At 42.0% G+C, this 22,220-nt stretch overlaps 1 protein-coding gene across 9 annotated transcripts in view; it reads right to left on the reverse strand.

Annotated features, from left to right (window-relative positions):
* The window catches only part of agrn (agrin), a 302,216-nt gene that overhangs the window by 184,954 nt on the left and 95,042 nt on the right, over window positions 1-22,220 (reverse strand). The window lies entirely within an intron of this gene.

Raw genomic sequence — 22,220 nt, forward strand, 5'->3', positions numbered from 1 at the left:
GAGTTGGGTGAGGGAATGGGGAAAAAAAGAAAACGAGCGAGAATAAAGGCTTTGGGGAATAGTACTCGAGTCCTGTCAGCGTGGGGAGGGGGGCAGCAACAGTGCAGCAGCAAAACAAAAGAGGGCTACGGTCTTGGGAGATGTCAACCAACTCCTCCATTTGTTTATAGCCTAATCAAAAGAAAGTCTCTTCCACAAGAGCTGGAGAATTTCCACAAAGATTTAATGAGGCAAACAGAGAAAATAGGCCTGCAAGGGGAGGGAGAGAGGAAAACTTAAATACGTTAAAGTCAATCACATATTGAGTCTCTCCAAACAGCCCAGCCCACTTGTTTTTGACCGATATGTGCCATCAGTGCAGAAACAAGTCTGAGAAACTCCACATAACAAGCCAATATTCAATTAATTAACAATCCACATTTACATTTATGTCACAGCATGTTAATATTTTGCCCTTTTAAAAGTAATGCATTGCTACACTTCTAATGTGATAATGAGGTCAGAATAGAGGGTGGTTACACTGTGTTTTAGCAAGACCCTGCATCAATATCTACTTTGAACAAACTCAACGGCAGCAGGCGCCAGATGCAAGGCGGTATCTATCATCAATTATTTATGTTTTTTTTCACTCTCTCTATCTGTGTCTCCATCTCTACCGTTCAACCCCCTCTTCCACTCCATGCTTTACACAAGGGTGCGCACGAGCATACACACTGGCGGTGATGCACAGAGTGTCTGCATCCACAGAGGAATTGCATGAATGCACACACAATTGCCTTTTCTGTCTGATAGAAACACATACACACAGCAAAATGGCTCCTTCTGTCTTTCTGTCTCTATCAGTTTGCAGCCTACAAGCTCACACAACTTGGACACGCACTCATATTACAGTGCACTCTCTCTTCTTCTTCTCTCTCTCACACACACAGGTAGGTGATCTTGCTTCTCCCCCAAAGTCATTTATCTCTTTGGACAGGGTGTTCATTCCCAGGTCTAAGCTGAGCTCTGTGGGGGAGACTCTTATACGAGGGGAGCCAGATTTTTAGACTGCCTGCTGAGGGTCAAGAGTTCACCCCCCCCCCAATCATCAGCAACACCACCCACCCAGAGGTGCCTCCCCTCTTTGTGCCCTTCCCAGACACGATACCCCAGACAGTCCACATCAGCTCTCACATTGCATAACAAAACCTGATTGATGGACTGACTGAAAAGAAAAAGGAAACAGCTGCTGTCTCATTTGCTGCTTCTCTTGTGTCTCCCTTTTCAATTTTATCTGTAACTGTGACTTTATCATCATGCTTATTGTCTCAACAAGTGGGAATTGTGGACGCAGCAAGGGGTTAAAACAATTACTCAGAGGTGTATACCACCACGACATCACAGTGAGAGGTGCCAAATTCTCCCAGCAGAGGGTGCTGGGGAGTCAGCCCTGGCACTCTGCTCTGCCTCCACGACCCAAATAAGATCTTCCGTCGACATCAAAGCTCAACTGCTTTGATCCATTTTTAATGCCACAAGTAGCGCGCAAGGTTAACATCTCCCTCTGAAGGCTTTGAAATGGCAATTTCCATTAAGGAGCCAAAGGAGCTGCTCTCTTGTTTAATGGTCTGGCAGAAGTAAAAGTTGATATGTGTGTGTGCATGTGCTCATATGAGTGTGTGCTATTCTTTGTGCAGAGGGTGAGAAATTTGTCAAGTTCAATATCTAATTGACAATTATGCTTCAATCAAGGTGTGTGTGCATGCGTGTGTGTGTGGGTGTGTGCAGCCCAGCGCACATCCCCTTCTTCTGGCTGGCCAGTGTTGATCTAATTGATCTAAGAGAAAACAGTTGTTGCCTTTGCTGAATGACAATTTCCCCTCGAAAAGCCAAAAGGATTATCATGTGAACACGAGTGAGATTTACTTTAAAGACTCTCTTTTTGCATCATCTTTATATATTTCTCAAGAAGAAGCACGAGATGTGAATGTGTGTGCATTTTCTAATAAAACTACCGAATCTCTAAAGCTCTACAGTTTACAGATTTGAAAGATATAAGTTCTCAACTGATTTTTTTTGATTAGGTGGGTCTCGACATCATGTATCATCATGTTTTGCCTGTGGCTAAGCAACAACCAGTCAACATCAGCAGAACTCTCTCCTACAGGCAACAATCAAAGACCTAAATATCAAATGTGCATTAACAACATTTCAACTGTGGTGCTGATTCACAGAGAGTAAAGGTGAATAAGCACCCAAGGGATGTACTTCTCATAACACTGCATTTTCTGGTTCAGAACTGACAAAATCAATACAAAACTAAGTCATTCTACTTATTTTAATAATGTTACAGGTAGGCAAGGGAAAATATGCAAATTTAATGTTGCGATTTTCACTGACAATATAATTGCAATTTATTATATTATCCCAATAATTAGCAAAATATGCTTACAAACAACAACAAAAAATACACAATAATTGTCACAGAAAACACCCAATGACAGATTTATCATTACAGATTTAATTTTTGTTGCAAAAAGACCTGTTGGAACAGCAAGATGCTTAACTTCTGGGCATAAAAAAAAGCTTCTCACACCCAGCGTTCCAGAGATATTTAGCATTAGTAACGCTGTGTTGTAAATTACATCTTTGACGCCTGAGTTAACTTCTATAGTGTCCAGTATGTCAGATTTCTCTCATTAGTCCTGTTTAATGCTTAGTGGTGAGACAGACTAACGGAGCTCAGCTGGAAAAGCTCCACTTTAGCGATGCAGTCACAGTTTTTTTTCTGATAATGTTACATTAGACTTCACAGTTATTTTTCAGTTGCCTGATTGGGCAAGGGCATAATGCATTTCAGTTTACTTGTGGTAATGGGAAGTGTTAACGTTGAGCCCTGACTCTTTGGATGCTGCATGACACAATGTTCACAATTGTCCCAATTACAGAAATTTACCTCAGTCAACTTTACTTTGTGTTTTTACTGCAATCCACGATAAAATAGCATATCATCCCAAACCTAGTTACAGGCTTAGTGTTCTGACTCTCTGTCTGACTTTGGGTATAATACTTCTTTTTTTCAAGCTCAGTAGCACAGAACTGTCCTGGAACATAAAATAAGTATGAGTTCCTCAGCTGAATCTCTCATCAAATAATCCGTTTGGAAAAAACTGTGCAGAGATCAATCGTTAAATGTGACAACAGCAGCTTTGTACATTAGAGTATGTGGAAAAAAATCCCTGTTGATGAATATACCAGCACCCCATTAGAGTGGGATTCTGTCCATTTTTCAAAGCAGGAGCTATCAAAAGTGAAGCTGTTGCCTTCACTAATGGCATTAGAGATCATCCTTTCCTGCTGTCCATTGTAAATGAGGGTTTTAATGATGTTGATGAAAAGAATAAAGTCTGTTAAAATTTAGAACGGATTTGGTAATTGCCTGCACTAAAGCCTGTCTACTGGCCCGCTCAACTATTCATGTGCGCCTCATTTCAAAGATAATTCACTGTAATATTTGTCATGTTGTGTTTTGTGCATGTGTATGTATAGATAATGAGAAATTTTCTGCAGTGAGGGTTATTTCAGCCAATTGCTTCTCAAAGCTCAATCTGATGGTTGACAGTTATTTCCTGGTATGTATTTATATTGCCCTACTGGCTGCCCCGCATTACATGAGTTGAGTGAGACTATAAATGTATCTAATTCCATGGCGAACTATGTATTCAAGGCCACAAATTCCGCTTTCAGGGACATTAGGCCGACATCAGAAGGCCATGTTGAATTCTTCATGTGCATCGAGCCGTGTAGCCGGGCTGGTGGAGGGAAGATCACACTCCTCACCCAGTGGGCGACGGCAGTGAGATGCTAGCAGGTGGGCCAATTGTCTCGCCACGGTATTAACTCCAATCATCATAGGTCAGACTTCAGTGCAGCATCCAACAGATTCCCAGACTTCCCAGTCATCAGGCCTCTGAACTGAGCAGCGCTCATCTAGCAACGACGAGACTGGGGCCTCTCACAGCTGTGCATGGCTAACGGCATTAACCTCTGCTGAACTGGGTCTCAAGGAAATAGAGTGGGAGGTACAAGGACAGATGATGATGAGGGAAGAAAACAAGATGCTTCTATGGCCAGTGTTATCATGGCAACCAAGCATCAACACTGCAGCACCTGGATGATTTCATTTTGGAAGTGTTCAATACTTGTTTCACAATCTGTAAACTGAAATTACATTTTACATCATAACAGTGGCTGCAGATGGGAGATAAATTAAGAACAAAAACAAGCATTAAATGTTTCAGTGAGGTGTTGGGCCACCATAAGCCTCCAGAACAGCTGAAATGCTTCTTGTCTCAAATTCTTCAAATTTATGAGTTTGAAGGGATGAACATGATTGTTCCAAAACATTTTCCCTAATTTGGTGTTTTGATGATGGAGGTAAAGCACTCTCTCACTGGGCTTTCAGACTGAAAACAGCCCTGTGGGGATGCTCTGAGGAATTATTCCATTCGTTTAAAAGGACTAAAAGAGTGCACCACAGTTAAAAGCACTATGAGGAAGGATTTTCTAACTTCAAAAAGTTATCACAACACAAGGATTGCCTAATTAACAGTAGAATGTCACGCGACCAAGTACTTCACCAGGAATTTACACTTACATGTATTAGTTTGCAGATCACAGTGTCTTACTGGATGATGTTGCATTGTCCAGCAGCAAAAGTTAAGACGGTCCACCATCTCTACGTATAAATCAAAATATATGTTACATGTTGATTCTGAATATTTGAAACTGTTTGAATACTCATTTTCCTCAGTATCAAAACCATCATTAATACTTTCGAGCTCTCTCTTCTCTCCAAAAGAGAGTTGACACACACAGCACTGCAGTACCCTCATAGCCCCCCCCCCCGACTCACTTTAAGTGCTGTCATCACGTCATTTGTCTAATTGACTCCAGCTGCCTATGGGCTTTTGCAGCACAGTTTTGTTTTGTTTTTTACTTACAATTTATTGCATTTTGAAATTGTGACAATCTGACAGGCTTTTGCATCTGTGCACTACTGCAAGAATAATATTGTTTTCTTTAATATAAAAAAAGTTTTACTGTCATTCTGCCGTTCTCTGATACTAGCACAGAAAGGAAAAGTCCTTGTTGTCATGTTATAGCCTTGTTATTTTGTTATATTAGGTTACTTTAAATTGTATACCCTCAATGTCAATTTTTCCCAGTGGTATCAGAAATGGTAACGAAAGGTACTGTATTTAAGTTAGAAATTCCAGTATCGTGACAGCACTCATGGAGTATTGCACTTTTTGATGGTCAAAGATGCAAACAGCATGCAAACACCTGGACAAACCTGCTACAGATGTGGCACAACATTAGTCAGTGATTTCCCCAATCATATTGCTCTAACATTTAATATGTAGGTAATAAAGTCAAAATCCTGTTTTCATGACAACACTATTTCTGACTCAGTGGATTATGGAACTATTGTGCAGCACTGCTGTAAGTGTGAATGAGAGAGTTCCCACACTAGATGGGCTCCACTCAATATGACTCACAATGTGACACATCGCCCAGTATCTGGTGTCAACTTGGGCACACTATGACGCTGAAAGCGGTGAAATGCAGCCCACAGCTGAAAATGAATGTTCAAACACTTGGGTCATCTTGTCATCTGGCATCTGAGTACCATTTTACCATACCAGTGCATGTTGACTTTGTTTAGAATGCTGGCTGCTCCTCCAGCTGATGCTGTTTAGCCAACCGCAGAGGAGTCTCCAGTCAATATGATCCACCTGTCCACACTCAACACTTCTGGCCACATTAGCCTCTTCCTCCCACTCCATCCCACACTGCCATGACCTGCTATTTCAGCCTACTCTGAGCCAGCTCTTAGCCTGGGGCTTCATCCAGGACCTGTCCGCTGTTGGACATCTAGTTCCCCCTCATGCAGTGATGATGATATTCCTCGCCTCGGGGCTCATCTGGAGCCAGAAGACGCAGATCCTTGCCTGAGGGCTGCAGTTCTCAGGCCTGCCGCCCACTGACCCTCCTCTTTCCTTTTCCATTGGTCTTCTAAATGAAGAGGAACTCATTCAGGAAGGAGTAACTCATTATTAGCAAGCTCTGATTTTCTAGCCAGCCCCTCCTGCACATCAACACCCACAACAATAATGATTACAGGATGTAATATCCTCGCTGCTCCACTGCCTTGCCCTGTTTATTCAGGTCGCCAGCGCCAACATTTTCCCTTAATAGCCATGTAGGAAATTATTCCAATGGACAGGCACAGGCAAGTAAATAATGACAAATAATGACAGAAAGAGATGAAAGATGAAATGGCAAAAAGGAGAGTGACAGAAAAAGAAAAAGAAAAGGTGAGAGGAAGAGGAAAAAAGCAACCTGGCTGCTACATGGAGAGCGAGTGGAGAGAGACACTTCTCCATGTGGCTGGCATATGGAGCCAATTGTGGCAACAGAGCAGGAAGGCTAGGAGCAGGGAATCAAGAGGAGGAGCGGCTGGCTCTTACAGCCTTTACACAGGAAAGGCAGGGCTGATGGAGCTGAAGGATGATACAGATGTCAGTCTCTGGCCAAGTCAGCCATCTGTCATGGGGAACTGGCCAAGTCACACTGGCCCCGTCATGCGGAGAAAGTGGTGGGAGACTCGTGATGAACAGTCATTATGAGCCTGGAGACGTCCTATCAACATGGCCGATTCCCAGCAGTAGCTTACCTTGCATTGGTGTAGACAGAGGACATAAAGACGCACAAGTAGCGCTAGGAAGATACATAATATCAATGATTTTGGAGTACTGTCTAAAAGTGTCAAATGTAAAAAGTTGGCATTACTTGTTCAGATTTTTAGGCTTGTTCACTCGTGCTTTAGATATTACTTGATCTGAAACAGAAAACTTTAGACGATATCTAAATTAGTTTAAGAAGTTATTGATGCAACATAGATACATTGAGCAGTTTGCCATATATCATTACAGGTTCTGTATGTAACTTTCAGAATGTCCTTGTAATTAGTGACACCTCTCTCTGAGGTTGAGCGAACAGCAGTCAGCGTCCTGTTGCTCATGCTCTGATGCTTGTACTCGGTAACCATGAGCAACACCTGGGCATCGGCCTAAACAGTGACAAACACAAGACTGTGACTGACAATCGTCATGTTGATAGAAGGCTGGAAAATATATTACTATCTTATTTAGAATAATGTTACTATCTGCAAAGTTTCTGTATTTCATTTGGATCATTGCTTATCTTTCCAAATTACACTTTCAAGCAACCATGCAGAATAGCTATATTACAGCTAGCTGGCGAACATTAGCCAAGGTTACGGTTAGCTCGTTGGCCACTGCTGCATCATTCTTGGGTAGTAGAAAGCACTTTGTACTATTCCATCTTTTATTGTTGGCTAAATCAACACTAGTTGTAATATTACATAAATTAGTATCATGTATCATGTTAGCTGGGGAGGTATGGAAAGGGGCAGCAAAGAAGTGTGCTGATTTGGCAGGGACTTGGGGCAGTCCAGGATCAGACTATGGATGTATAAAGACACCTGGATACAGTGTGGAAGGCAGGACCCTGTTCAATTTAGTGAGAGTTGCTAATGGCACATGAAGCAAAAATGGTTTTATTGTCACACATAAAATTACCCAGATGATCCAGGGATAGTCGACACTGCCTCCGCATGGTGAGGCCCATTGAGTAGACGCACTGGAGACAGCCAAGTCATCTACTTCCAGTTTCGTGTTCCATTAACTTGAATGGGGGTAAAATGATTCATCATGCAGCTCTTGTAGACCTTCCAAATGTTTTCGGACCGAATTAATCAAATCCCGATAGTAAAACAAGTCATTTCATAGGGGTTGAGATGCTAAAAAAAATGTATCCAATAATTTACAGACGTCTCTTTTGTCAATGTAAGTCAATGGGAGAGTCTTTATGGGCCACAGGGCATCATGTGACGGACCCAGCAGTTGTAATTCCACTTTTTGGCCACTACAAAATAGCTTCAAAGCCCAACACTCCTCTGGGGGACTGGATCAAAGCCCCAGCACTCAGGCACTTGGTCTTGCTCTGGCTGAATTCAAGTTGCGACGGGGCGCTAAGTAAAGGTCTGTCTCCGCTGAACTGCCACTGCAAAATGTATACAACAGAAACAGCATGTGTGGACTCTGTATTGCTGTGGGTGCTGGTCGTAGCTACTGTTGCACACTCTTAGTGCTGTTGTAAAGCTCAAGAGAGGCAAGGCACTGGAATGTGCAAAACGTCACATCTTTTGGATTTTCTGTGAAAAATATGGCTCAAGTGCTTTACATAGAAGTCAGTCCACAGGCTGCTATAGGCAACTGATTAATTAGGGAAAGTCTCAGTTTAAATTACAATCTGTTCACCCATTGGCAATAAAAATGATTAATACAGGTAAAAAAATTACATCCAAAGCCTTTAAGTGAAAAAGTTGAGCTACTTACACAAATATGACCACTGAAGTGTTTTTTGCAACCAATGGTCAGATATTGTAGCGAGCAATGTGTACACTTGACGTGTGTGGAGTGTGTCTGTGATGTGTTTGTGTGACAGCTCAGACTCTTACTGACCTCAAAACCAGGAATTCCAGTTCCTGTCTTATTTTTCCTCTTGTCTCTCTACTTTTGTTAATGAGAGTCATAAAGCCTCAGGATACACAATTTCATTTCAAGGATTTTTAATTTGCTATTTATGTCTACTTCATGACTTAATATGGAACCACCTCTAAAATTCACTTCGTGTTCAGTCTGATCACACCTTAAGGCTTTAATAAAAAAAAAAAGTATCGTTCGGGTAATCTCAGGTATTGTATTGGCACCGATCACCAATGTTCAAATGATAGCCAACCTAAGGCTGATGTGAGGGAACACAGAAGAGGCAACAGAACTGTGCAGGAGCCTTGATTATTATCATTCAGTAAGTTAACACTAATGTAAAAAAAAAAAAAAGTCAAGAGATACAGTAAAGTGTAATTCTAAAAGCTCAAAATGCTAAGGCCATAGGGATACACTGCTGCCCACAGACGAGAAACGATGCCAAGACAGAACGTTTTTTTTTCATACATTTCTTGCAAATAAAAGGTTTCAGTTATTTAATGAGCGGCATGTCTGAAGCGGAACATTGCACATTGACTTGAAGTAGAAATAGACTATTTTAGATTCCAGCTCCATCAAAGGCCTTATGTTCCACCATACAGCAAATCCCTTGTGTTCTACATCAATAATCCTGCATTTTTTGAACATATAATTACCACTGCCTTTACCTTTGTTTGACTGTAGCATGACGAGTCATCATATATTGCTGTAACATATTCATATTGTACACAAGCAGATTTACCTGATCGGCTTCTGACATCAAAGCTGACAGTGACAGGCTATTATATGCTGGGACCCTTTCATTTGCATTTACAGTAATGAACATGCGCTCCTCCCTTCTCTTCTTCCTTCCCTTTCAGCCCCGTCACTGGCTGCTGGCTGCACATCGAGCTGGATCCTCTCAGATAGAGGGCAGAGAGGGAATATTAATTGGCGAGCAATACCCCCTTGTTGAGACGCAGCCCATAAATGAAACGGCTATAAATTATTTATATGCCTAATCAGACAGCATGTGCTCAAGTTATTCTCTCAAACAAGACAGCTTCTCTGCTATTCCTTTTTTCCCCTCCTAGTAAATAATTCTAGTTCCTTTTGGTAAGAGTGCAGTCAGACACGGCTGTGTGCTGGAAGTAGACGACTAATGAAAATATGGTGCCACAATGACGAAATAGCTGTTTTCTGGCTGCAATCACAGTCAGGAAAATGAATGACCTGCTTAGCACCAGGTATTAAAATGCATCCTGCGTTCAGAGGGTTTGATTCTGATAGACAGAAAACAGATAAAGTTCAGGTGTGAATGCACACAAGGAACACCTACTATTAGCAACCAGGTGTGAATGAAATGAGACTGATCCATGAAGAATGGCTGTGGGGGATTATATAGCAAGACACAAAAAAAAGAAAAAAAAAGAAAGCACATGGATTCAACCATGAGCTATAGACAGATCGACCAGGTGACAAGTTTTAATGTGTACAAGCAAAGTGTTTAAATGAGTGCTGAAGTCAATCAATCAGCGCCTGAACAGAATCAGCAATTTTGATTTCAGATAGGCTAAACAACAAGTCTTGCAAATTAACCTACAAAATACAATGTATGTCCATACAAATTACCAATGAAAGTTGAACCTGATTGATGATGTGGAAACATTATGGTTAACCTTTGGTTGAGATTAGGCACCAAAACAACCTGGCTAGATTTAAGTAAAGACTATGGTTTGGGTTCAAATAAGTACTTTGTTAAGACTGGGGGACCTTCTTTGTCATAGTTGCAATCATATAGTTAAGGTTATGGAATGATCATAGCCATGCTTTAAAGAAAACATTGTTGACTGGCGGACTTCACTCTTTAACAACATCACCTTACTTTCTCCTTTGCTCCCATCAGAATTAATACAGCTGCTAGAGGGCTCTGTCACTTGAATGCAAACGTGTCATTTTGGGGCAATTGCTCAAACGACTGATGCTTTCTATCTTGGGAGGACAGTCTCTCCAATTTAATCTTTAAGCTGATGTCAATGTAAATTGACTGTCTAAGTTTTGGACTGAACAAGCAAATTTAAAACATAACTTTGGATATTGTACTTACTGTATTGATAATTTTCAATTTATTTCTAACAGTTTTTGACTAAATAATGGTTTCCGATTTCCAACCAGGTCTGTGTCACCGTGGTACGGGCAGTATGTGTGGATGAAAGGTGATGGCCCCCCACATACCAGCAAAAGTTTACCGGACGATGCCAAACAAGTCATTTTGTATCATCAATGAGATGTTTTGCGTCATCCATTGGATTTTGCCTGGCATATGTGTGGGAAGCTCTGGAAGATGGCCGCATGGAGGCTCCTTAACACTGTTAATCTGCAAACACTGCCTACACCACCATAAGACAGACCTGGTTAAGTAATAGTAGTAAGTATCCTTGTAATTTGCTACTTTTTAATCTACTTTTAAACAGCCTTGTGTTGAGGCACAGTTTCTGTACAATAACACACACACAAAGTCAGTGCGTTTACATGACACTTGAAAAAAACGAATTATTGCCTTAATCGGACTATAACTGGACAACTGAAATGCATGTAAACGCGTTACTCCAACTAATATCGGAGTTCTCCAACTCCGATTAAGACACCCAGATAATGCGATTGGAATTCGATTTTCTCCAGCATGTACAGTATACGCCGTAATCGGAGTTAAACTAGATAATGCATGTGTGCATGCTCCACACCCCCTGCGCTGGCGTATGACCCCGGAACAGACAAGACATGCTATTGTTGTAACCCTCCAACAGCATACGGCGTTCTTGTCTGCCTCTCGAAATCACCATGACCATGAGGGATAGTGTGCACCTTATCTGCACAATCAGTAACGCGTACCTTACATACGAGATGAACAAAGCTGTACAATTATCCATCTTGCTGTTGTTCGAAAATGCCGGTCTGCTGCCTGACTCCTCTTGTTTATTATTAAGTGACGTAATAGGTCAACCAGAAAGGGGGCCATATTAACCTGCTGAAACGACGCATATCGCCAAGAGAGAGAGAGAGAGAGAGAGAGAGAGAGAGAGAGAGAGAGAGAGAGAGAGAGAGAGAGAGAGAGAGAGATGTTTGTTTCACGTTTCTCAAACATTGAAAAGAAAGAATAATTTTGGTATCAGTACCAAAACTCAGGCCCTATTATTGAATTATGCCACAATACCCAGTGCCACAGTTGAACTGAACATGTATTGGTAGTTGCAGTCTTAATTTAAGCATCAAAGCGAGACACAATCTGGACAAGGGATGCAGGGCAGTATTACAGCCTCCACCGTCATCATTCTGTTGGTGCAGGAAAAGTAAACAGGGCTTTCCTGCTCTTGGTCTATGCTGCTGTATCCTCAGCTCATGGGTTAGTGGGGGTCAGTGCTGTCATAGGTGGTTTGCACTTAAAAGGAAACCAAAGCCATGAAAGAGGGCCATTACTGGCTGTAGAAAGCAGAGAGTACCTGCTAAAGAACCATCGTCAAGACCGGCTGACAGACAACAACATACCCTCCTATGAGCCTGAGACCAGCCGTCTGTCAACGACTAGGCTTTAGCAGCTTCCTTTCCAGCCACACAATGCTTTGAGACTCTCAAACACACACATTCACACAAGATGACTTGGCATTCGCATGCACGGCAGAAGAACAATAGAGACAGACACGTTTCTTCTTTCAAATGCCACAAGGTGCTGCAGGGTTAAAATAAATGGTCGGCTGAGAAAAATGCAAGACAAAAATTATATGAGGGTTGAAAAACCAGATTTTTCTGTGGATGTTTTATAATTTCTTATTCAAAAAAAGTTTAAGACTTCAAAAAGAGCTGCTTCAGGTATCTGCACACATATGCCAATTTGAAGGACTTGCTGGTGTTTTGTGACCTCCAATTTAATTGTTCACAGCCAAGAAGTCGCTTCACTGGACAAGACAGTGATTACCTGGAAAACTCAGCTTCAAACTTCTGCTTTCACAAACATCCTGCTTGCTAAAGTGTCCTTGTGCAAGACTCTTTACCACATCCAGCTTCTGAGTGCTGTCCTGCAGCTAAGCCTGACCTCTGACCTCCATCTTTAAGGAGACAAGAGAAAAGAGAATTTCTCCACAGGGATCAATAAAGTATCATTCTTTCTTATGTTGGGTCGAAGCAGAAAGACCTCAATCTTCCCTGGTGATTGACCTCAATTTTAGCCTCTAACTAGTGTCCACAAATGGTAGAGGTACAGTGCATCCTCAAAGAGCAAAGCAGATTTGAAAAACATTAAATGAATTGGAGGTTGTTGTCATCTGTCTTGTGTCAGTCTAACCTCTTGGGTCTACGTTTGGACGGAAGGATTGAAAATAGGTGTGCTTTATCATTGGTGCTGGGTACCGATCTCTCTACTTTTAAGGGTAGCGACCAAATTATGTCAGTATTATTACATACCGGTTTACATTAAGTCAATCAATGACAAGTCTCTTTACCTGAGAAAGCATCTGGGTAAGACTGCTGGGACTAGAGAGGGGGCAAAAGCGCCGCTAAGTGCCCTGAAATGTGAATGCTAACCAACTCTATTTATGCGTAGTACATCAACCAAAGATAGCACTGAATTTTCTGATCAGTGCTTACAATCTAAAGTTTGAGTTCTGTTAAACACTGGAACCTCACATCAAGAAGGCCCGTGGTTCAAGCCTCTAACCCTTTCTGTGCTAAGTTCATACTGAACACTTTTTAAATCTCAGTGCTCCAGTATCCTGGTACAGTGCAAAGCTCTGACAACTCATAGATGCCCATAGGTATAAAACGTGTTTGTTTGTGAACTCATAAATAAGCTAGGTGTCAGTCTAGGGTGTTTCCCTGCCTTTCGCCGAAAGCATGCTGGGATAGTTTGAAGCTCCCTTGCCCTTGAGTCTGAATAAGATAGATGGATGGATGGATGGAGAGATGGACCTTGCAGTACAACGCAATTCAAGACTTACCAAGTGATATATATCTATTCATATAAGACAGAGGGTCCATAACCAAAAACAATCCAGTGTGAATCAACTGAAGTGGGTACATGCACTTCTTTGGACTCCTGATGAGACACGAGACCTATATGTATGTGTCTATGTATAGATTTGTACATGTCCTTCCCTCACGGTCGTCCCTCCTTTTCTTCATCGGCTTGTGCACGACAGCCAAGACTCAATCACAGTGGGAGCGGAGTGTGCTGATGTGTCAAATCGTCTGTCATCTAGAAGTGGCAGGGGTGGAGTCAGGGGGAGGCGGAGGGGGAGGGCAGTGGACCTGGTTTTTGCGAGCAAAAGCATGACAATGATGAGCTTGGCGTGTCACCGAGGCAACGAGCGACCTCATCCATTATTCATCTGGATAACAAACTGATAAACGAGGTAAATGAAGAGGAACAATGGCAACGAAAATCATGCAGACGGACCAAAAGAGACATTTAGAAGCCGGCGGCACCAGTGGCATCCTGAGGCGCATATTAATCTGCGAGGTAAACAACAAGGTCTGGACACAGGGTCAAAGCAAAGCGGCTCTCATCCTTGAGAAGAGTAATGTGGAGCAACTCCGCAGCTTCGGGGAAAAAAAAAAACAAAAACATTTTTCCCCTAAAAATGTGCCTGATCAGACAAGGTGTTACAGAGAGGATTCACATCTCTGCAGAATCAACAAATGTATAGTGGCTACTGGTTCTCACATCATCAATCACCCACCTACCATGTGCACACAGCACTGTCCACATCAGACCCCTGACCACTTTCCACCAATCAGAAAACAAAGTGCAGATCCTTCTGAAGCACAAGTTAATGTCCCAAACAGATGCATCAGTCTAGCAGCACAGGTAGAGAGAGCAAAAAATGATATCTCAAGTCTCACGTGTCATGCCAAATTCATGCAACACGATCTGTACGAGACAGCAGGGGGATGAATTATTGCCCTGTTGCTACGGTAACACCTCGTATGCAGAAAACACCATGCAAAAATGGTGATTTGTGAGATTTCATTTCGAAAGCCATTCCAGTGTCGAGAGTAAGGAGGGAGAAAGAGGGGAAAAAGACTGACAGTGAAAGAGGGAGAAAAAGAAAAGACACACAGATACAGTGAGAGAAAAACGAGAGGAAGAAGGAGAGGAATGAGGCGAGGCTTCACTCGCAGCAATTTGCAGCAGTGCTTTAGACAATTTGGGTCACTTCTGTCACTGTATTTCTATAAGGCGAGCAGAAACACCTCATCTGCCATTCATTTCATTTCCATTCCAACACCTGCAAGCCATTTGCATTCTGTCAGTTTTACCTCTCCCTTTCATTTCTCCGCATGCCACTACATTTCCTGAATGATAACATACTGGCAATTTCTACACTGGCATAGTATGGGCCAGGACACAACAGTGCCTGCATCCAAAGAAGGGGGAAATTGTGAGCCCTGTTCCAATCTTGTCTTTCTTTCTCCTTCTTTGTCCCTCCACCCTCAGTCCCAGTCCCCCTCTCAGGTTTCCGCCAACAATCCCCCCCACCTCTTGATCAAATCCAGATCTTTGCCATCTGACCCTTATGAGCCCTTGCAGGGCCCGGTGTCTCCCTGGGGACCCGAGGCCAGATCGTATGTCTCGCCTCTCTCGACAGCAACAAATGAACCAGGCGCTCAATACCTCGCCTGATTGGCTGCCATGGGTCTATGCCATCATTCCTAACAGCGGAGCACCACAGAGCTGCAGCGCTTTCTTATTCAGGCATTACTGGCACATTATACCAGAGCAAGCTGTGTAGATCCAGGCAGGTTTCATCAGGTTAAATTTAAAATATATTTCAAATCCAGTTAGAATAAATTGTAGGCTCAATTTTGCCACTATGAATGAATGTGAAAATGAAAAGAACTGTAGTCTAACGGAGAGCAGCTCTGCTTGTCTGGGCTGATCCCTCAAGAGAAATACAACACAGCAAGAAAAACAGCCTGAAGAGCCTCAAAAAGAGAATTTCAGGCTTACAAGCTACAGAACTTTAAATGCAATGAATTGAGATTTCGCAATGCATCCATATTCATGAGATTTTTTTAAGCAGCACTATGCAATTATTACATACTGCTAGCCCCAAAATGTCAGAGAGATGAAACTGTTTTTGAATTCTGAGGATTAAGAACCTGTACGCGGCACTTCATGTTTACCGATCAGGCCTGGTCTGTGAAGCTTTGTACCAAAGGGTACCAAAGGGATAAGAGAGAAAATAAGGATCTAACACCAGCGAGTCCTGCTTTCTTAAGATGGAGCACTTGCCCACTGCTGTTTGCCAGACAGGATTTCACTCCAGTGGTAATCCTTGAATTTCTTTTTCTGTCTTTTATCTTTCCATTTTGAAGATTGCTGTCATTGCTATAGTGCCAACAGTCATGTGCTTTATCTTGGATTGTCTCTGTCCGTGATGTTAGTTTCTTTGTGTGTTCAGCCTTGGTGACTATTACCTGCTGATGTTAACCACACAAACCAAAAGCATCAATCAAATGCTTGTGCATCTGATTCTCCCCCTGACAGATTTTCCAAACACCAGGTACTTAAAATAGTACATAAAAAAGAAGGTAGAATCATTACTGTGTCAAAAAGCAACCATTATTTATTAATATTTTTTTGTTAATATTAACAATTATGATGTCAATAGGCTGCACATGATGATAATTAGTCTATAAAATGCATCTTGGTGACATGTTCAAACTGCTTGTGTTGTCTGACCAACAGTTACAGTATTTGAGAAACAGCTCCACATTTTGGGAAATGTGCTTATTTGCTCACATTTGAGAGTTAGACAAAAGGACTGATAATACTCTCATGTGTCTACTTAATCAAGCTGTTCAAGTGTTGTTGTCATGACGTTGTCAGGCAACCTGCAGAAACTCTGTGAAGTCACTGCACTTGACCAAGTAATAATCCCGCACATGACACCCAATATGAACCACAACTTTGTATTTTTCAGTTTTCTTTTTTTTCAGTTTTTATTTTCATTTTGTTTTTAATATTTGTTTTCAACTCAGTTAAGTTTCAGTTTCCACAGTGGTCATTTCATTTTTTGTTTTAAAATCTATAGTTTTGTTTTCATTTTTATTAGTTTCAGTATCAGTTTTAGTTGTTTTTTATTATAATATGGGGGTGGGGGTATTTGTCTGGGGCAAGAACTGAAGACATTTCCCACATATTTTCGATTTTTTTTGTTAGTTTTATGAGTACAAAATATTGTTAGTTCAGTTAGTTTTTGTTTTTTCTAAAGTCTAGTTTTTATTTTCAATTCAGTAAACAAAAAATGGTTTTAGTTTTTAGTTAACTATAATGACCTTGGTGTTCATGCACTTGTTTTTTTTTTTACGTTTTTTTTTTTTTAGTAGGTGGACTTTGAGCTAAGATTATTTTGTCAGACTACTATTTCCATGTTGAGGAATGTACGTGTATGTATGTGTAAGTGATTAATTGATTGTCACAAATACTGTCAATTCAAGATTTTGTCAAACAGTGACAAAAACCAATAATAAATTCAGCATTAGTTTATCTTTTTATCTTTACAGATTTTCAAACATGAAAGCGCGCTTTCATTTGGGCTAATAAGAGCGTAGAGAGTCTTCTGCATTGCACCCCGACTTCCTGGTTTTGGCTGATTAGACAGGTGTATTTTTCAGTAAAAATCATGCCCTGAGCAGCTTTAAGATGTTTTTAACATGTGCACACACTCTTGGATCACTGTGCGTGTGTGTGTGTGTGTGTGTGTGTTTAAGTGCGTGTGTGCTGTGGGGCTGTAGATTCCTGTGATGAAGAATCTAGGGCAAACCCCTTAAGTGGAGAGACGGGGAGAGGGAGAGAGATCATCAGAGCCATTACTGCGTGATAAATGATTTGCTAGCTGGTGAGTTACCCTGAGGGAGACAGTGGGGCACAGTCTGTGTGTGTGTGTGTGTGTGTGTGTGTGTGTCTTTGTCTGTGTGTATGTGTATGTGTGTGTGTGTGTGTGTGTGTGGGGGGGGGGGGGGGGGGGGGGGTTAAACCTGTGGCTTACTTCTATCAAGATCCCATGGCACCCACGTCCTGCTAATGCAGTCTGCTTCATTACAAGGGTAAAGTCGAGTTGAAGATACAGCCATGCACGCGCGCGCACGCGCACACACACACACACACACACACACACACACACACACACACACACAACTGAACACTAACTGTATAATTCACAATGCACCTGCACACACAGGTTGAACTTAACTATGCACACTTTATATCACAGACAGGGCTCACACAATCAAACTTCTCCCCACACACACACACACACACACACACACACACACACACTATCTCACACTTGCTCTCACACACACTCTGCAGGCAATCACATCTCAGGGGAAAAGGAGCTGGAGCCAGGGCCGAGCTTGGAGGAGGAAAATTAGTGCAGAGCTCAAAGAGCAGAGTGGTAAACGGACAGAGAGAGACTGGGGGGGTTAGAGCAGGACAGGTTGGTAGAATAGACGGACTGCTTCAACAGGGGGAGGAGTGTGTGTTTTGAAGGGGGGAGAGAGTTGTGAGAGGAGAGACAGAAAGAGTGATACTAAAAAGACTCAGGTGCAGCAAGAAAAAAAGAGAGATTAGATGTTAAGAGCTTGAAAGGGGTGAATGAACAGAAAGAGAGAGAAGAAAACACGGGGGAGCTGGAATGACAGCGAAGAGTTGAAAGAGTGAGCGTAAGGGAGAGACAGCGAGAGGGTAATGGCTGGTGGGAGAGGTGCGAGCAGCTCCTGCCAAGATAGAGGAAGAACCAGAGAGGGAAAAGAGGGAGAGAAATTGAGCAGCGTAACCCTCAAGACCCCGATGCTTGCAGAGGAGAGCAGCGTGTGTAGGTTGGTGTGTGTGTGTGTGTGTACATCGTGGTATGGTGCATGCTGTGCAGGCAGGTCTGAGAGTTGGTGTCAGGCTCCTCAACTTCTCTGTGGTTGAGATTTGGAGGTAAAGATTTCTGCTGCGATAATTCCCAGGGGAGCTCTTCTTTCTGGTGTAAGACATCCTGCCTGCCTAGGCTGCGTGCTCCAACCTCTGGTCAGAGGTGGAAGGAGGAAGTGAGATGCAGCTGGATGAGCTCTGGCTCAGAGTCTGGGCAACACATCAACAGCCAATATACATCTAGAGGTAATACACTAACATACAAGTGAAAGTGCGAAGAGACATGTATTACCTGCAAAGTAGTTCTTTTCTTCAAGATCTTAATTTGTTCTTTACAACACTTGGGGCTCTGGATAATTTTGATGCCCATTTTCCACTATTTTCTGACAATTTGTAGGCAAATCATTATAGGCATGTGTTCAAATAGCATTGTTTTCTGACTGCTAGCATTTTTTTAAAAATGTTCCCAATAAGGAGAGCGCATATGTGGCTACTCAGGCATCTTTGTATGGCCACTCCAATGCTTTGAGTTGAAAATCTGGCACTGGTGTTGTCACTGCTGCTCCTTAAGCTACAGTCTATCAAGCTGTAATACATGTCAGGCTGAAATGATCACAACAAAGACAGAAAAGCCCATTTATGTGAGAAGATGGCCCGTACACTGAATGTTGCTGGTGAGGGGCATTTTTACCCTGCCACTGCTTTTCTATGCTAGATGCTAAATCCTACATAGTCAAACACGCTAATGGATTAATGGAAACCTTCAACCACAATGTGATGATTTGTATATCAGTTTCTCACCCTGTATAACACTGAATTCCAGAAGACAACATCTTCATCATCTTTGTCATCTTCTGTGTTTTATATATTGTTAAATGTAATATTGTTGTCTCCTGTCCTAACTTTCGTGGTTATAATGTCATGTGGGATGTTTGTTTGTTTTTGCTTTGTTTTTGTTTTGTCATGTGTGTTTGTTTTTATGATGTTGCAAATGGACTTACTGAGATGCAAGACAAATTTCAGACCTGTTCTGTCAATAAAGTATCAATAATTCAATCAATCAACAAATACTGTGAACATTCTCAATGATTTGAATTAAACATGGACTGCATTAAACAACCACAAAACTATGTCAAAACATCAGTTTACAAACTCTCAAACAACTCATGCAGTATAATCCAAGTCTCATTTATCCAGTTTATCCAGTACATGTCTAAGACCTAACATGGTAATGATTGTTGATATTTAAATATCAAAAACCTTCATTTGTTTTTCTTCTGATGAACAGTTATTGTGCAGCACATTCAACTCACACTTAAGTCCTATCATCAGACACAAAGCCAAAACTATCTAACACAACTAACACATGTTGCCTGGTGTTGTGCTGACCTTTTTTTTTCAAGCATTACTTCCCCTATTCTTCCACTTCTGTGTTGCCAAGGCTGGAGTATTAGCAATGATCCGTGGCTTAGGTGCCAAGACGGCACAAGGAACCATGACCACAAATTGCTCATCTACAGTAGTGCTAGCTCAGGTGAATGCCCCTGTAGACACACTGATCCAGATTTTACAGAAAGTATAAGCACTTCAGACTGTGATTGTCTAGTTGTATGATCGTGTAAATCATTCGTTCTAAAAAGGTACCAGTTTAAATGCTTCAAATAATATGAAAAACCTTGTGTCATGTCTTACTATATATGTGTTTTGTACAATGGAATATACTGAGCAATGTAACTCTAGTATAACAGTCTGAAAAGCCCAGATGTCTGACCTTGGCTCAAAGCAGGATTTGGCTTCAAAGCCCAAATAGCTGATGATGCAAGACATAACTTAGAGTAAGCTTGATCATCCCTTCAGCAGAGTTTATCTTTGCTCAGTCCCATATCCCCAGGTCAATAATGTTGACTCATCGACCACCCCTTTCTCTGTTGTCGATAAAGCACAGGGTAGCCTTTTAGCTTCTGCTTTGGCTCTGTAAATACGAAACAAAGGAAATGACCCCTAAGGACTGATCACGAGCCTGAAAAACAGAGGGCGATGCTGATGATAAAGCCCCATTCACAGCGCTGAACATTGTGTATTTTCTTGTGGCGGTTTCCTTCTAAAACTCACAAAAGTCGCGTTGGCATTTACCCAGAAGGATAAGATTTGAAGGGAATTAACAAGACGGTGATTTGTAGGTGGAGGGACAGAGACTGCTGCCAAGGTAAAGAAAGAGAAATGATTTGGGCGCTCTTGCCCTTTAAAAATCGGTCTTTTTCTCCAGTGATTCTAGCTTTGCTCTTTCCTAACATCGCTCTCCATCTTATCGATCGGCAAATCAGCTGCCTAATAGACAGGTAGTGCTCAACGCTGAGCGGGAAGGCTTGAGGTGAAAGAGTCACGTTAGCAGCCCAGAATATTGAAATGGACAATTAAAGCAGTACTTCTTGGAAGAAGCGCGGCAAAGGACAGCCTGAGAGTGACACAGGCCTCTCTGGGAGGAAGGAAGGGGAAAGATTATTGTCTCGCCGAGACTGAGGGGCTCACGAAATAATTCACCTGGAAATCAATTTCCATCACGTCTATTACAGACCATCGATGGACCGAGAAAGAAAGAGAACGAGAGAGACAGACCAAGAGAGACTCTCATTTCCCCTTTTTTTATCCTTGTTGTATTTTTCTTCCCTCTCTCACTGCCCAAACCATTTCCACAGCAGAGTGCACTGGCCACAAAAAGACATCTGCAGTCGATCATGATAAACAGCCCGCATCTCTCCCATTTGTTTCCCTAAAAACCATGGAGCCGCATGAGTAAAAGCTACAGCTGCTGCATCTTCATGGAATGCATTAAATCATGACGCAAGGAATTAAAACTTGTGAAGGCAAACATTGGTGTAGACATCTTTGGAGTGCATCTGCTGATTCATTCATGCCGATATCTTTAAAGACACACTAAGCTTTTGATTTAAAAATGTATCCATTTTGTAGGACAAATTGCATAATGAGGCTGTAATGGAGAAGATAATCTCATCTTTATATAAACAACTGGATTTTTCCCAGAAACAATTCTTGTTAGGAGGCAAAAGCCTTGGATAGGGTATTTAGAGCCTTCATTTAACAATAAAATTATCCTCAGAAACCCAAACTAATGAGACTCCAATGCAACTATTCAAAAATTCTAGCTTTTGGCAAAGAGGAGACAGCTAATACCAGAACTGGAAAATGCTGTTTTCTTTTTCTACAAAATAAAAGCAGGTCATAAAACCCCTCTTTCGTAAAAGAAGTGGAGTGGTTGATTGAAGGTAGAGCGCATAAAGAGCATCAGGTTTGCTACTTGTTTAAAACCTAAAGAGCGCCTCTTATTTTAACGAGAGCACAACCCACCATCCCTCATTTTCCATCCAAACCACCAATTTCTCTAGTTTTTCCCCTGCCGAGTCCTCATAATCAACCAAAGAAAACAGAGCTGATGCGCCTGAGTGTGTGTACAGTATGTGTAGAGAGGGGAAGTGCTAGATGGGAGCAGAGGATATGAAGCAGAGGAAGGAGAGGTGATGGGTGTGACTGAAGGGAAAGGGGGGGCTGTCAGCCTTTGTAGGTCAGCGTAAATGTTTAATGCTTTATGCTGATGAGCTGTCGCTCTATCTGTCTCTCTGGTTCTCGGAAAGATGCACTCTGAGCTCCGTCAATCCCTGCCGCCGCTCATACACACACGATTCCCACAC

Source organism: Epinephelus lanceolatus, chromosome 8, assembly GCF_041903045.1.
Source record: "Epinephelus lanceolatus isolate andai-2023 chromosome 8, ASM4190304v1, whole genome shotgun sequence".
Taxonomy (NCBI): domain Eukaryota; kingdom Metazoa; phylum Chordata; class Actinopteri; order Perciformes; family Serranidae; genus Epinephelus; species Epinephelus lanceolatus.